Here is a 16,193-nt window from a genome sequence, read left to right on the forward strand (position 1 = left end):
AGTATATTCAACATCTAAATAGGAATGAAGTTAACCTACACTTCTCAGGAGAGATTAGTTTAGTGGCAGTAAACTATCTCGACCTCAGAGTGAAAGTTAAGAAGGGCGAATTGACAACCGCTCTTTATAGAAAGCCGACGGCAGGCAATAGTACTTTGCACGCCTCTAACGGCCACCCTGAGAGGTTAAAAAATAGCATACCTTACGGGGAATTCCTAAGATTAAAATGGAATTGCTCAAGACAATGTGATTTTGATCAGGCAGTAAAGAATAGCCTAAGTCGGTTATTAGCAAGAGGCTATGATAATGATCTTTTGGAGAAAACTTTGCAAAGAGTTAAATAGCTACCTAGGGAGGAAATTCTGAAACAAAAACAAATAAATAAATCAACTGAGGGCCAATTTCGGATGATAACAACCTTCTCTGAAGATGCATCTAGTTTAAGAACAATCATGAGAAAAAATCGGCATGTGTTAAAAACAGATCCAGTTATTGGAACTGATATTCCATCGGTCCCCATGATCACATTTAGGAAAGCATGTTCGTTCAAAAATAGTCTGGTCCATAGTCATCTACATCCAACCCCTTTTAAGAAGGGTACTTTGAAAGAGATGAGAGGATTTTATCCTTGCGGGAAATGCAAGGCTTGTGCTTTTAGCAAAAAAGTATTAACCTATAATGTGAAAGGTTTAAAAAGAGGGAAGACCATGAATAAATTCTTGACCTGCCACACTTCACATGTTGTCTACTGCTTGAAATGCCCATGTGGACTCATGTACGTGGGCAGTACAATTCAGGATGTCAAGATCAGAATTTTAGAGCACATGCGTGCCATAGCGAAAAAAGATTTTAACTATCCTGTCGCACGGCATTTTGCCATTAAGCATAAGAGCGATAGAGATCTTCTACAGTTTTTTGCTATTGACTGTGTTCCAGTACATGCCAGAGGGGGGGATAGAGTGTCAAGACCTAGACGACTGGAATTGAGATACATAATTGATCTTCAGACAAAAACTCCATATGGGTTAAATTCTGGAGAGGAATTAACAGTACATCTAGGGATCTAGAAGTATGCATTCCAGTAGTTATTTCTGTATAATAATGTAATAGATTTTCTGTGAACTTCTGTTTATTTAGGCAAATGATTTTGTGTTTTATATCTCCTTTTTGAAATGTAATTCGCTTTTGAATAGGCAGGCCGATACACGGCCATTAATTGTGTGTATGGGAGGGCTTTAGCAACCTTTTATATAATAGGTTGCTAATTGCCGATTCACAGCAATATTTTCAAGCAATACGGGTTAAAATATTCCAAGCACATAAAAGAATTGATTGTTTTTTGCTTTCTGAAACCCTTTGTTGCTTTTCTATATAACATTAATGAATTGTAAGGATTTTTACCTTTGTAAGATGGCGCTTGCGATGTGCTGACCATGATCCCTCCATTATTTCCATGCTCTTAAAGCGATTGCCTGTTTATAAAATGACGCCTCGTAATGCATTGGGTAACAACACTGAGGAAGGACTAGTTCCAAAACGCGTCTGTTGTTTTTGTCGAAATAAATCAGGCTGCGAAAACCACTCCCCGTGAGTGCTTGAGATTCCTTGTGTACAACCAAGAGGAATTTGGGAGCGATAATGGATATTGCGGGGCACCGCCGCATTTGAAGCACCCGCCTTAAGGGTGCCACGCTTTGTCGGTGCGGAGGAGCGACATATATATATATATATATATATATATCCATACAACATCCAATGTCCAATGTGAAAACAAAACCACTGGAACCGCGGCCACAGATTAATGCGTGTTTTATTTCCACCACTAGGTCCGACTCATTTCTGAGTTTCCTCACTCCTTCATCACGGGCAAAGGTTAGTGAATCAACAGTTTCTTTTAAAGTGACAAACTACACAAATATGTGTAATAGATATAGAAAAAATACTTACTGTTCGTCATCATAAGTTATAAAGTTTGAAATACATCAATGGGGACGTGGGAAGCCGATTTCATACAAAAAGCAATTGATATTAACCCAAACTCGCTTTAATCTGTGGCCGCGGTTCCAGTGGTTTTGTTTTCACATTGGACATTGGATGGTGTATGGATATTTGGGGGTGGCTACCCCTTGCCGCGTGCTCGCTGTGAAAGAGGCTCAGGACCAGCTAAATGAAACTGTGGATTGAATTGTAAATCCCTTGCCCGCCCCCTACACCAAGCCGATACTCGAGAAACCTCTGTGTCGCACGCTGCTGTTTTGGCTCGAGGGAGGAGGAGGAGGGTTAGTCGGAGGATGGCACCTCTGAGACAGGTAAGCCAAGACACGCAAGTGTTTTCACTTGAGGCTGGGATATGTGTGAGGGGAGCAATATGGAAGTTGGTTTACGGAACGCACTTTTCTGTTTTCCATCGAAGCAATAAGTGTTGTCAACAGCGAGGCATCGCTGTCAGTTTCTGCCTGGACGGAGCAGTCACACATATCATGGCAGCCACTAGAGACAGCAGAAGACATGATGCAGCAAGCAAGCTGTTCACAAGAGCAATAGAACCACTTGGTAATAACGTAGTGCAACAGTGCAATGAAAATGTTACAACTGATAAAAAGAAGCTCTGGGACAATCTATTGAATTTTTTTTAAAAAGAACAATCAAAGTGGGGGGAGGCCACAGCTTTGCAACAATATGTGGAATGTGATAGAATACCTCGAGGGCTGAGAATCTTTATCACGCTCACACTACAGAAACCAGACCCTGAAATGAACTATGAGTGGATGACTAATAACCATTCCTGTTCTTTAAACATGCTAAAAATTCTAATTAAGTGCGCTGAAAAGGAATGCCTTAAACTGACAGAGGACAGTGAGGACATCATTGAAAAACTTAAAGATTTGTACACCAAAGAGGAATTTGAAATTGAAATGGCTAAAATGGACAATAAACTTGAAAAAATTGAGGAAGATATCAAAGAAAAAAAGTTAAGTAAATTCCATCGCGATGAAGTCGATTATAACAGAGGCCAAATTCTCACATTTGGCAGAACTAAGGAAGGAATCAAAAGGATTAGAGAATAAAGAAAAAGAACATGAACAACCATCTACGTCAGTGGATACCACCCGCATTGAACAAAGCGACACTGAGAGGAACATAGTGGAGACACTTGATAATGACATCCGCGATAATGATGTCACCGTCAACGAGCCTGATGTAGTAAAAGCTCGTATTTTAAAGGAATTCTCGCTGATGCCCAAAGAAAGAATGAATATACAGGCACACAGTGTAAGTCCGGGAAGACGTCGTGGTTGAGGCGCAAGAGGAGGAAACAAAGCAAGATTCACAAGCAGCAATTCTACGGAAAGCCCGGTGGGAACACGTACAAGGGGCAGATTTGTGAAGAAACAATGAAAAAAATGACAGTGGTAAATCTCTCTAATTATTATCTTACGAAGGATCAACTTGAAGTTCTTTCTTTGGTTTTATCTTTTGCCCCACTTCTGCATTTGACTATACTGAAACTCATATTGACTTGTTCAATTTCATTAGGAAACTCAAATTAAACAAATGGTTTGCTATCAACAGACCTAAAAAAAAAACCCCAGTACAGACAAGTTCTACAACACTTACCATAGACGATGTAGAAACACTGCAGGTGGTGCATGAGCTGGCGGGAGTGGATTGCAATACGGAAGATCCATTGGTGAATCTTATAGACACTGATATCAATTTAGAAATGGGAGGTGACATGCATTTTAAACCAAGATCTGTGTTCATCCCACAAATAAACAATGACGCTATCAATTGCTTTGAGAGAGGCATGGTCAAAGAGTTTCAAAAACTTGATTTACGAAAACCTTATGTGAAATCTAATTTGAAAAAAACACAAAGAATTGCATTAAAAGAGTTGGAGGCCAACATCGACATAGTTCTCAAAAAGTCAGACAAAGGCGGTAATGTCGTTGTTTGGCCTCTTGTTATGTATCTCTGTGAAGGGAACAAGCAATTGTCAAACAAGGATAGATATTGCATGTCCTCTAAAGCTGAATATGATACCGCTAACAGAGATCTGTTAACTAAACTGGCAGAGTGGAGAGATAAGGGCTTGTTAAATAGAAAAGAATTTAAATTTTTAGCCTGTAAAGACCCCAAAATTCCAGTACTTTATCTCCTCCCCAAAATTCATAAAAACGCCAACACGCCTCCGGGACAACCCATAGTTTCATCTAGAGACAGTGTGCTTGAGAATACATCCAAGGATTATTTTCTCCAGCCACTAGTCCAATCATTACCATCCTACGTGAAAAACACAAGTGATTTTTTAAGAATTATCAACAATATCACTTGGGAGGATAATTATCTGCTAATGAGTATGGACGTTAGCAGCCTCTACACTTGTATCCCTCAAGAGTTAGGTATCCAAGCATGTAGGTTCTTCATGAAGAACAGATCCCTATCTTTCATTTTTCATACCGAAATGGTTCTTGACATGATCAGGCTATGCCTCACCAACAATTTTTTCTTATTTGATAACAAGATGTATAGACAGATCCAGAGAATGGTGATGGCAACCTGCTTCGCCCCCAGCTTTGCAGGTTTGTACCTCGGCTGGTGGGAGAAGCAGGTTGTCAGTAACACCAAACACTGTGATGACCACGTCGTCCTCTAGGTGAGATAAATTGACGACATCTTCTGTGTCTGGAAAGGCACTGATGCCCAGGCACGGGAGTTTGTTGATGCCCTCAACTGCAATGATCTTAATTTTCACTTTACATGTGAAACCAAAAAGGACACCATTGAATTTCTAGATCTCCAGCTTGAGGTCAATGAGAACAAAATTAGCAGCAGGTTGTTCAGAAAGACGACAGCGGCAACAGTTTGCTCCATGCAAACAGTTGCCACCCCAAAAGTCTTATACGCAGTATTCCTGTTGACAAATTATTAAGAGCCAAGAGGAACTGCAGTACTGAAGACAGTTACCTAAAAGAGAAACTGACTATGACCAGTAAAGTTTTTGGCACTTGGATACAGCAGCAACCTTATCAGAGAAGCTACTGCCAAAGTTGATAAACTTAACAGAAATTAGGTTCTGTTTCCTATAAAAAGTGAGAGCACGAAAAGGGAGCCCATTAGGTTTATCACTAAGTACAATAATCAAGCTTGGGAGGTCAGGAAAAGTTTAAAGAAGTTCTGAGAAGTTTTGAGGAATGATGATGACTTGAGAGAGCATGTGGGGGAATATCCATCCGTCACATTTAGGAAACCCAGGTCATTACGAGACACCCTTAGCTGGAACTCTTTGCCTAACAAAACCAAACGCAGTGACATCAAATGGTTTTTCAAGTGCAATCGGTGTAAAGCCTGCAAATTCAGTACTAACTGTAAATCTATTAAACTCTGCAAAGACAAAGCTCCTTTTGTAATCAACAAACATGTTAATTGTAACAGTGAATATGTTGTCTACGCGTTGAGATGCCCTTGTGATAGATTTTACATTGGGAGTACCATCCATAAAGGTAAAAAGAGAGTGTTAGAACACTGCTATTAAGAAAAATGACAAACAATATCCAGTTGCCCGACACTTTAGCGAGTACCACAACCAAAATGCCAACCTTCTCAGGTTCTACGTTCTAGACTGTCTCCCCCCTAGAACAAGGGGAGGCAATAGAACCATTGAACTGAGGAGGTTGGAATCTAGAATGATTATTAAATTCAACACTCTGTCTCCCGTAGTGTTGAACCCAGCAGCGGTCCGTGGAGGGAGTTCCGTGGGGCAGAAAGGCGGGGCGGGGGAGGGGCAGGGTGGGGGGTACTAAACTAAACTATGGATAATTGGAGGTAAGTAAACAATTAAATAAATAAAACGAATTTCGTAGCGCGCGCTGCACCGCATTTTGTGATGTAGGGCGCGCTACGAAATTCATTTTATTTATTTAAATGTTTACTTACCTCCAATTATCCATGTTCCGGTGTTTAGTACCCCCCACCCTGCCCCTCCCCTGCCCCGCCTTTCCGCACCACGGAACTCCCTCCACGGACCGCTGCTGGTTGAACCTAGATGAAGAGATGTCTGTACATTTGTAAATTTCAGTGATGTCATTTGAGATGTCATCAGTGATGTCATAAGTGATGTTACTGATCATGTCATGAGTGATGTAATATGTGACGTCATCAGCAGTGCATTGCGGGTGCGCGAGTTATAGTTAGCTGAACTAACTATAACGGGGGAATTGCAATGGTTTTGTACGAGTGAAAAGTCCAGCTAACTATAACGCCCCTGAAACCTATGGTTTTTTCAGTGAATTTCTAAGGTTTTTTAAATGCTAATTTCTAACTATGCCTACAGAGATAGGACATGTGAAGAAAGAAGAAAAAACGCACAGAAAGAAAAAAAAGAAATGCAGAAAGAAGCAACAGAAGTCCTCAAAGACGAAGAAAAGTGCAGGAAGAAGGATAACGTGCAGAAAGAACAAACGGAAGAGCAGAAAGAAGCCTTGTTGCAAAATCATCCTTTACCCTCAACTTTTTAAGACGGATACTGGTGGTAACTGAGTCTGACTAACCAGTCTTAGAGGCAGTGCTATGTTAAAAGACATTCAGAATACAGTGAAAACACCTACATACACTAGGGAACACTATGCGTTGGGTTCCCCCTGGGATCAGCATGACCTCCTCTGTAAGCCCCTAGTATATAATAGGGCAGTGGATTAAAACTACCTCTTAAAACGCGCCACAGGGCGAGTTTGCACACGTCACCTCAGGCCCCGTCCCCTCACTTCCCCACTGTGTAAACACGCCCTGTGGCCGTTTTAAGTTGGGAGATTAAGTCCCCTTGAATCCTGAGGGTCCCTAGGGTCCAACTAGACCACTAGGTACCTCCAGTAAGCGCCACAGAGCTGCGTTGCAGAGAGATGTAAAAAGGGGCACGGCCTAGACCACCTCTCTGCAACGCAGCGCAGTGGCACTTACTGGAAGCACCTGGTGGGCTAGTTGGCCCCCAGGGTCCCTCAGGATTGAAAGGGAATTATTTCCCCAACTTAAAACGCGCCACAGGGCTTGTTTGCACATGTTAACTCAGGCCCCGTCCCCTCCCTTCACCACTGTGTAAACACGCCCTGTGGCCGTTTTTAGTTGGGAGATTAAGTTCATTTGAGTCCTGAGGTCCCTAGGGTCCAACTAGCCCACTAGGTACCTCCAGTAAGCACCACAGAGCTGCGTTGCAGAGAGGTGTAAAAAGTGGCACGGCCTGGACCACCTCGCTGCAACGCAGCTCAGTGGCGCTTACTGGAAGCACCTGGTGGGCTAGTTAGCCCCCAGGGGCCCTCAGGATTGAAGGGGAATTATTTCCCCAACTTAAAACGCGCCATAGGGCGTGTTTGCACACGTCACCTCAGGCCCCGTCCCCTCCCTTCCCCACTGTGTAAACACGCCCTGTGGCCGTTTTTTAAGTTGTGAGATTAAGTCCCCTTGAATCCTGAGGATCCCTAGGGGCAAAATAGCCCACTAGGTACGTTCAGTAAGCGCCATTGCAGAGAGGTGTAAAAAGGGGCATGGCCTGCACCACCTCTCTGCAACGCAGAGCAGTGGCGCTTACTGGAAGCACCTGGTGGGCTAGTTGGCCCCCAGGGTCCCTCAGGATTGAAAGGGAATTATTTCCCCAACTTAAAACGCGCCACAGGGCGTGTTTGCACACGTCACCTCAGGCCCCATCCCCTCCCTTTACCACTGTGTAAATGTGCCCTGTGGCCGTTCTAAGTTGAGAGATTAAGTCCCCTTGAATCCTAAGGGTCCCTAGGGTCAAACTAGCCCACTAGGTACCTCCAGTAAGCGCCACAGAGCTGCGTTGCATAGAGGTGTAAAAAGGGGCGTGGCCTCAGAACACCTGGCTGCAACACAGCTCCCTGGCGCATACTGGAGATACCAGTTGGGCTAGTTGGCCCTCAGGGACCCTCAGTATTGAAGGGGAATTAATTCCCCAACTTACAACTGGCCAGGGGGCGCGTTTGCAGAGTGCTGCAAGGAGGGGGCGTGGCCTCCGGCGCAATGCCGGTCTTTTATTTATTTTATGTTTTTTAAGAAGGAGGGCTGTGTGGCCCCCCTTCTTTTTCTAATTTACTGGCCCTGGGGACCCCATCCCCCAGGGCCTGCACCCTAATTTTTTTTGTTGAAAAAAATAAATTTGGCCCTCTCAAGGCCTTAATCGGCCCTGGGGATACCAACCCCCGGGTCATGACCTTTTTTAAAAAAAAATCTTTAGGAGGGGGCTGCGTTGCCCCCCTCCTCAGGCCACTTATGGCCCCGGGGACCCCATCCCCCGGGGCCGGCCTTTGTTTTTTATTATTATTAAAAAATATATATATTTATAGAAACACCTAGGACATGCTGGACAAACCGTATGTACCTATCACCATGACGATTTGCGTGATATTCATTAAAAGGCGACTATGCATAGAATGAATCCACATGGAATGTATTTACACCGCTAGTGAAGCTCTGACGTGTCTGACGCCCTACCGTGCCTAATCTCGACACCCCCTCCGGTGGGTACTCTCCAAGTAGACACCCTTGTCGTTTATTTATACAAACATGGGTAGCTATTGACAGGTACATTTAATATACACGCACACCAAGCCATTCAAAGGGGAATCGACAAAAATTCGACCAAACTATGCAAGAAATCCCCCTCACGGTTAATAAAACACACATCCACCGCCGGATGTGTAATACTTTTTATTTTACTCTCTGGAAAGGAGACGAACCTCACTTGAGAGTCACAGTGTGCTCCTGGCTGAGCCCAATGCTATGTTACACCCACCAGTGCCCGCCGAGTGCCATACACCTCTGTGTTGTATTCCACCAGCTAGTGCGTATGCTATGACACTCTCTAACCCATGTGCACTGTAACACCACCCCGTGAATATGTCATGCCACACTTGCCTTCGCACGGGTCATATTGCCCCATCTAACGTGCCTTCCTCGATGCCTATGTTATACCGCACAGCGCTATGCCATACATATTACAATCTGGGATCCATATCTTTGTCACAGTGCATATGCAACGTTACTCTCCCCAGCACATATTTTATATTACAACTTTAGAGACTAGTTAGGTTACACAACACTGCCCTGTGCATATTACACTCCAAGGCGCATATCGCATAGCACGTGCTAGTGCCTGTGCTATCTCGCGCTCTCCAATGAATCTGTCATTGCGCACAATGTATTGCATATTATATTTCACGCCCCGGTTCATCTTATATCACACTTTTTGGTGCATAGTTTATACCATATACTATATCTAGTTTTCATTTTCAATCATGCTCTCAGGACTATGTTCTATATACCACTGCGTCCACCTACCCTTTTCACAGGCATTACATTTTGCAATGGGGGGTGGAGGATCAGGGGGTGTTTCTGCTAAGTGAGCCCGGAGTCACAGTCACAAACTTCCTCTTCTTCCTGAATAAAAGTGAGATTATGCTGCATACTTGTTCATATTTTAAGTAGTTTGCACAGACACACATTTTAAAAACAATAACGTTCCTAATACCCACCTTCTCTGAACAGTTAGCTTGCTGCCCCATCCACCTCCTCCCTATCCTCTGTTGTCTGAATCCATGGACTAGCCTCCTCCCTCCTGCCATGCATGGTCTGATGGGCTGCTGCTGGAGCGGGTTATGCAATATTTTTGTATACCCATCCCATTTTGCATGTCGTTTTATTAATTAGATTAATTAATTAATCATAATCGTACTAATGGTTTGGAGTGATGTGGAAATGACTAATCAACCTTATTAATGACCGAAATACACGTGGGATTTGCATCTGCATGGCCTAATTAATGACGTGAACTAAATTTAGTACGCATATTAATGATAGATAATTAGAACATTGCATGATATATGTCGCTTTGGTGATGAAATTGTGATTCGTGCTTTATTTAGTAAGTATAAACCGCATTGAGTGTTGCTTTTGGCTAGATAAATACACACACATATGGGTATTAGCGAGGGAATAACATTTAATTAGTCATTTCTATGTATTAATTACGTTTTTATGTTTCTTTGCTTAAATTGACTATTCTGGCCTATCAAATGATGGCTGCTTTTGGTGCCTAACCCAACTGCCGACGCTGAACCAGGCTTGGGTGAAGTGCGCCTGCGCTAAAAGATGAGCAACAATGGCCCTGTCTTGACCCCAGGCAAGCTGTACTTATCAAGGCCACTGGGAAAGGTGCCAGCGCCACAGACAAAAGGCTTTATTAAAGAACCGGAACCAGCAAGTATGCTGACAACATGGACTAAACCTTATGGGAACGGAGAGGTTGACCCCTGATCAGCCAATCAGAACAGTTTAAAACTCAATATTGTTACATTTTGCTATTGAAATTATTATAAAACCCATAGAATAGAGAGGTTGGAGGGTCGCTCCTTCGATTTCCTGATGATATGCTGGCGAAGAGGACGGTGACACTGCAGGACAGCTGTTAGCCTGAATCTTTGACGGACTGAATTAATGCCCAAAATCCTGATGAACTTAACCTGCTAAATTGATGGGCATAGATTTGCGAGATTGCCAGATTTGACATAGAGGACGACTTTAGCCAGAATAGGTAAATATGAATGGCAACTTGATCAAATGAATGATTTAATCTGAAATATTAATATAAATTTGGATTTGAACATCTACAGAAATGAGTTGGGTTGTTTATTCATTGAAATGTGTTAATGAAAAGGTTAATTAGAGTATTAGAAATTCACTTAAATCTACAACTAACAGATCCATCCCGGTCACAAGGGGAATACCAAATGTAGAATCTAGGGCCTAATGAGTATAAGAAGGGTTTGTAGGTTTGTTGCTCATTAGGATAAAGTGGTATCTTCCTTCCTCATTATCCAGCACTTGGAAGGATAATCGCCTCTCGTACGGACTGATGGTGAGTGTGTGTTGGTGTTATGAGCCCCACCAGCGAATGTATGGATAGTGTGCGTTTGTGAGATCTTTTGGTCTGCAACGGCAGGGAGGGATTTTTTACTCTTCGCTGGAGCACTGCCACTGCCCTCCATTTAGCATGATGTACCAGTCCCCTCCTCCTGCCCTCCATTGCCCAATTCTATGGCCCATCATTGACCTCCTGATTAGCCTCTGTGCTTAGCTTGCTGCCCCTATTCTCCTTCCCCCTGCCCTCCGATGTCTTTGTGCATGCCCCTGCTCCATCCTTTTTGCCCACCATGTTCTGTTGAGCTGCCACTCCCCTCCCACCTGCCTAGCACTGTCAGATGACTGTAACCTGTCCCTGCCACCTCCACCCTGCCTGTCCACATGCCATGCCCCTATCCCCTTCCTCCTGTCCTCCATGGTCCATTTTACTGCCACATCCTTCTGCCCTCCCTGGTCTGTTGTGCTGCAACTGCTCCTCCTGCCTGCCCGCGCGGTCTGTTGTGAGGCCCCTTCCCCTGAACTCTTTTGTCTGTGCCCAGGTCCTGACCCTCCCTTCTATCCTCCATGGTCCTTTGTGCATGCCCCTGCACTCTCCTTCTTGCCCATCATAGCCATTGTACTGCCACTAACCCTCCTGCATGCCATGCATGGTCTTCTGTGCTGCCATGGCCCCTCCCACCTTCCCTGTGTGGTCAGCTAGCTGCCCCTGACCCCCTCCCACCTTCCCTCCATGGTCTGTGTGTATGCCATCATAGTCTCATTGTTGCTCTCCATGGTGTGTTTTGTTTCTAGTGCCCAACCTGCCTGACCTCCATGGTCTTCTTGCTGCTCCTGCCTTGCCCCCTTGCCCCCAGCCCTCTGTTTCCATGTGCAGACCCCTATTCCCTCCCTCCTGGCTTGTCTGTTCCATTGTAATGCCCCTGATCCGTCCCTCCTGCCCTTTATGGTCTGTTATGCTGCAACTTTCTCTCCTGTCTGCCCATTATGGTCAGCTAGCTACCATTGTCTCTTTCCCCTCTGTTCTCTGTTGTCCATGTGCATGGTCCTGTCCCCTCCCTATTGCTTTCTATGGATTGTTGTGCTGCACTCCTGTCCCGCATGCGCTGTGTGGTGTATTGTGCTGCTGCAAACCCTGATGCCTGCCCTGTAGGGTCAGTTTGGTACACCTCTCCATGTCCCTCCTGTCCTCTGTTATCCGAGTCCATGTCCCTACCCCAATTCCTCCTGCCTACCATGATCCAATGTACCATACTTGCGAACATTTTGAACTTGGTAAGAGGGAGATTTTGAAAAAAAACTGGGGTATTGAATTTCCCCTTTGAGTTACATTGAAAAAGAGGAGATTGTAGACAGGAGAGAGATCAAATAAAGCCCATTTGAGCTTAAAAACATTGGACGTTTCCTGGCTGAAACGGGTCTGTTGGAATGTATGGTTGTACTACCACTGCCTCTTCCTTCTGCCCACAATGGTGTATTATATTGCCACAGCCTCTCTTGCCAGTCCTGTATTGTTGGTTTGTTGCCCCTGCCCCCCTTTCCACTGCCCTCCATAGTCTGTTGTGCTGCCACTGCCCTTCCTGCCTGCCCAGTGTGGTCAAATTGTTGCATCTGCACTCTCCTACCTGCCTTCAATTTTCAGAGTCCGTGCCCCTGGCCTCTGCCTCTCAACAGTATCACAATGAACAACTAGATTGCTAACATTCTATATTTATTACAAAAGTGTGGAACGCCTGACGTCATCTTGATGTAATCAAAACTGTAATACCTAGAGTATTTCCTTTAGAAATTACATATATGAGAGGGTCTTATTTGCATCAAAATTATGGTTAGTGCTCTAAAAAACTAAAATGAGGACATATTTTCTGAGTTTTCAAATAGCGACAAAGAACTTTTACATTATTTGTATTCTTTATGTTTTTTATCCAGTTGACCACTTGATTAAATGTTGCACCTAGGGGAGAGGATGGGGTGTTACTTCCAGAGCTGCAGACTTTGCAACTGGGGAACCAGGTTGGAGTGTCTGCTTCTGCTCAACATTCTGTGATTCTGGTCAAATCACTTAATCTCCCCATGTCTACAACCAAAATGAATTTGGTCTTGTGTGATGTAACCAATGCTCATGTAAAGCACTCCAATACCTGACAAGTCTGCACTATATAAAACTGCAAATACTCAAAAAATAAGTGTTTTGCACACTTCTGTCATTGGGCTACATGTGGGCTACATCTGGGTGATATTTGTGCTGCATTTGGGCTCTTTTGTCTCTGGTGGCCATCTTGGGAGATTTATTTGTTATGAAGTTTCCTAATTTCCTCATTTACTGCAGTCTCCTCGGTAGGAAATGCTTTCAGTTTTTTACTTTGATTCCATCAAGAAGGTATTCAGATATGTCACATATTTGCCATAAATTCTGAATGTCAGCACTCTAGTTGCTAATTAGATCACTGTAGTAAAGCTACTGCTCACCACGGAAGTCTGCTGCCGGTATTAAAAGTGCATGTTTCAGTCTGCATATCAGAATTTTTTAATGAAATAAAAGAGGATTTGAGAAGTCACTCAAAATGTGCCCTAATTTTTCTTTCTTCAGCACTAATCATAATTTCTAGGGCAAAATGAACCCCCTCATTGTGTTCCTTTTTAAATTAAATGTTTTAAGTGTTACCAGTTTATTCCAATCAAGATGGCTTCAGGTGTGCCATACTTTTGTCATAAGTAAGACAGTAAGCGCTCTAGTTGTTCTTAAGAACACTCTGGGACATTCTGTCATTGGGCTATACTTGGGCTACATCTGGGTGATATTTGGGCTACATTTGGGCTCTTTTGTCTCTGGTGGCCATCTTGGGAGATTTATTTGTTATGAAGTTTCTTAATTTCCTCATTTACTGCAGTCTCCTCAGTAGGAAATACTTTCAGTTTTTTACTTTGGTTCCATCAAGAAGGCATTCAGATGTGTCACACATTCGCCATAAATTCTGAATGTTAGCACTCTAGTTGCTCATTAGATCACTGTAGTAAAGCTACTGCTCACCACGGAAGTCTGCTGCTGGTATTCAAAGTGCATGTTTCAGTCTGCATATCAGACGTTTTCAATGAAATAGAAGAGGATTTGAGAAGTCACTCAAAATGTGCCCTAATTTTTCTTTATTCAGCACTAATCATAATTTCTATGGCAAAATGAACCCCCTCATTTTGTTCCTTTTTAAATTAAATGTTTTAAGTGTTACCAGTTTTTTCCAATCAAGATGGCTTCAGGTGTGCCATACTTTTGTCATAAGTAAGACTGTTAGCGCTCTAGTTGTTCGTTAGAACACTCTGGGACATTCTGTCATTGGGCTATACTTGGGCTACATCTGGGTGATATTTGGGCTACATTTGGGCTCTTTTGCCTCTGGTGGCCATTTTGGGAGACTTATTTGTTATGATGTTTCCTAATTTCCTCATTTACTACAGTCTCCTCAGTAGGAAATATTTTCAGTTTTTCACTTTGATTCCATCAAGAAGGCATTCAGATGTGTCACACATTTGCCATAAATTCAGAATGTTAGCACTCTAGTTGCTTATTAGATCACTGTAGTAAAGCTACTGCTCACCAGGGAAGCCTGCTGCTGATATTGAACGTGCATGTTTCAGTCTGCATGTCAGAATTTTTTAATGAAATAGAAGAGGATTTGAGAAGTCACTCAAAATGTGCCCTAATTTTTCTTTCTGCAGCACTAATCATACTTTCTATGGCAAAATGAACCCCCTCATTTTGTTCCTTTTTAAATTAAATGTTTTAAGAGTTACCACTTTATGCCAACCAAGATGGCTTCAGGTGTGCTATACGTTTGTCATAAGTAGGACTGTTAGCGCTCTAGTTGTTCTTTAGAACACTCTGGGAAGCTGCAGTAGAACACAAAGTAATCAACTGACAGTCTCTGCCCTTGTTGGATGTACATGTTTTACTGGGAATGTCAGACTTAATTCTCACATGACTGAGAAAGATAATGTGAATTTACAGAAAATATGCTCTCAGTTTAGCTTATAGACCACCTTCCAAACCTCTGTGGGAAAAGCATGAGAAAATAGTTTTCTCTCAAACATGATTCATGATATCACAGCAGAAGGCTTTTTCACATGGTAAAATCACCTTAGAACACACCACAATTCCTAAAATGAGTATGGTACCATCAACAAATGATTTATAATGTAACTAAAGTCTTAAAACCTTCTATTAACTGCAATGCTTTTTAATGAGGTGCTATCATGTATATTGGTCCCAAGATGGCTGCCAACACTTCTTGGATGAAGTGCTGACAGCCAATCAGATCTCACGATGAGATGTGTGGTTAGGCTCCGCCCAGATATATATGTGATTTTACTTTTGATTTTCTCAGGAACTACTGAACGGATTTACACCATATATGCAAAAGGCACATGCCTGACCCGAGGACTACCTCTTTGCCAAATTTCAAGTAATTCTGTTCAGCCGTTCGGGCTGTACCTTCGACTAAAGGTCCTATGGGAAAATGCATGGGGAAAACGCGTTGTGGGAGCCCCCTTTTTTCTCGGCCCCCGCTTGACGAATCACCCTGAGACTTTCAGGGTAGGAGCTGAGCAGAGCGCCCCATTAGTTTTGAAAATTTCACGAAGATAAGTCAACCGGCGCCAAAGTTATTCAAAATAGAATTTTCAGATTTCCTTTGGGAACTCGGTCCTAACTATAATATATATATATATGCCGCCATGCTGAAGCGTCTATTTGCTTAAATAAAATAAGAAAACCACGCACCTACCTTGGAGTCCGTGTGCCGATTTTTTTGCCTTTACAATTGGAGGTGACAACAGTGGGAACTCTGGTGTTTGTTCATATATATATATATATATATATATTACCTACTGGCGGTCGCCAGTAGGTAGTTATAGTTAGGACCCCTTTTCCATAGGAAAACCTCAACATTCTATTTTGAATAACTTTGGCGCCGGTCGATGAATCCTCGCGAATTTCTCAAAATAGGTGGGGCGCTATGCTCCGCTCCTACCCTGAAAGTCTCGGGGGGATCCGTCAAGCGGGGGCTGAGATAAAAGGGGGGTCCCAAAACGCGTTTTCCCCATGCATTTTTCCATAGGACCTTTAGAACGAGCTACAGCCCGAACGGCTGAACAGAATTACTCTAAATTTGGCAGAGAGGTAGTCCCTAGGTCAAGGAAGTGCCTTTTGTAGGTTTGGTGTAAATCTGTTCAGTAGATTCTGAGAAAATAGCCTTTAAATCAATATATATATC

Source organism: Triturus cristatus, chromosome 5_2 (assembly GCF_964204655.1).
Source record: "Triturus cristatus chromosome 5_2, aTriCri1.1, whole genome shotgun sequence".
Lineage (NCBI taxonomy): Eukaryota > Metazoa > Chordata > Amphibia > Caudata > Salamandridae > Triturus > Triturus cristatus.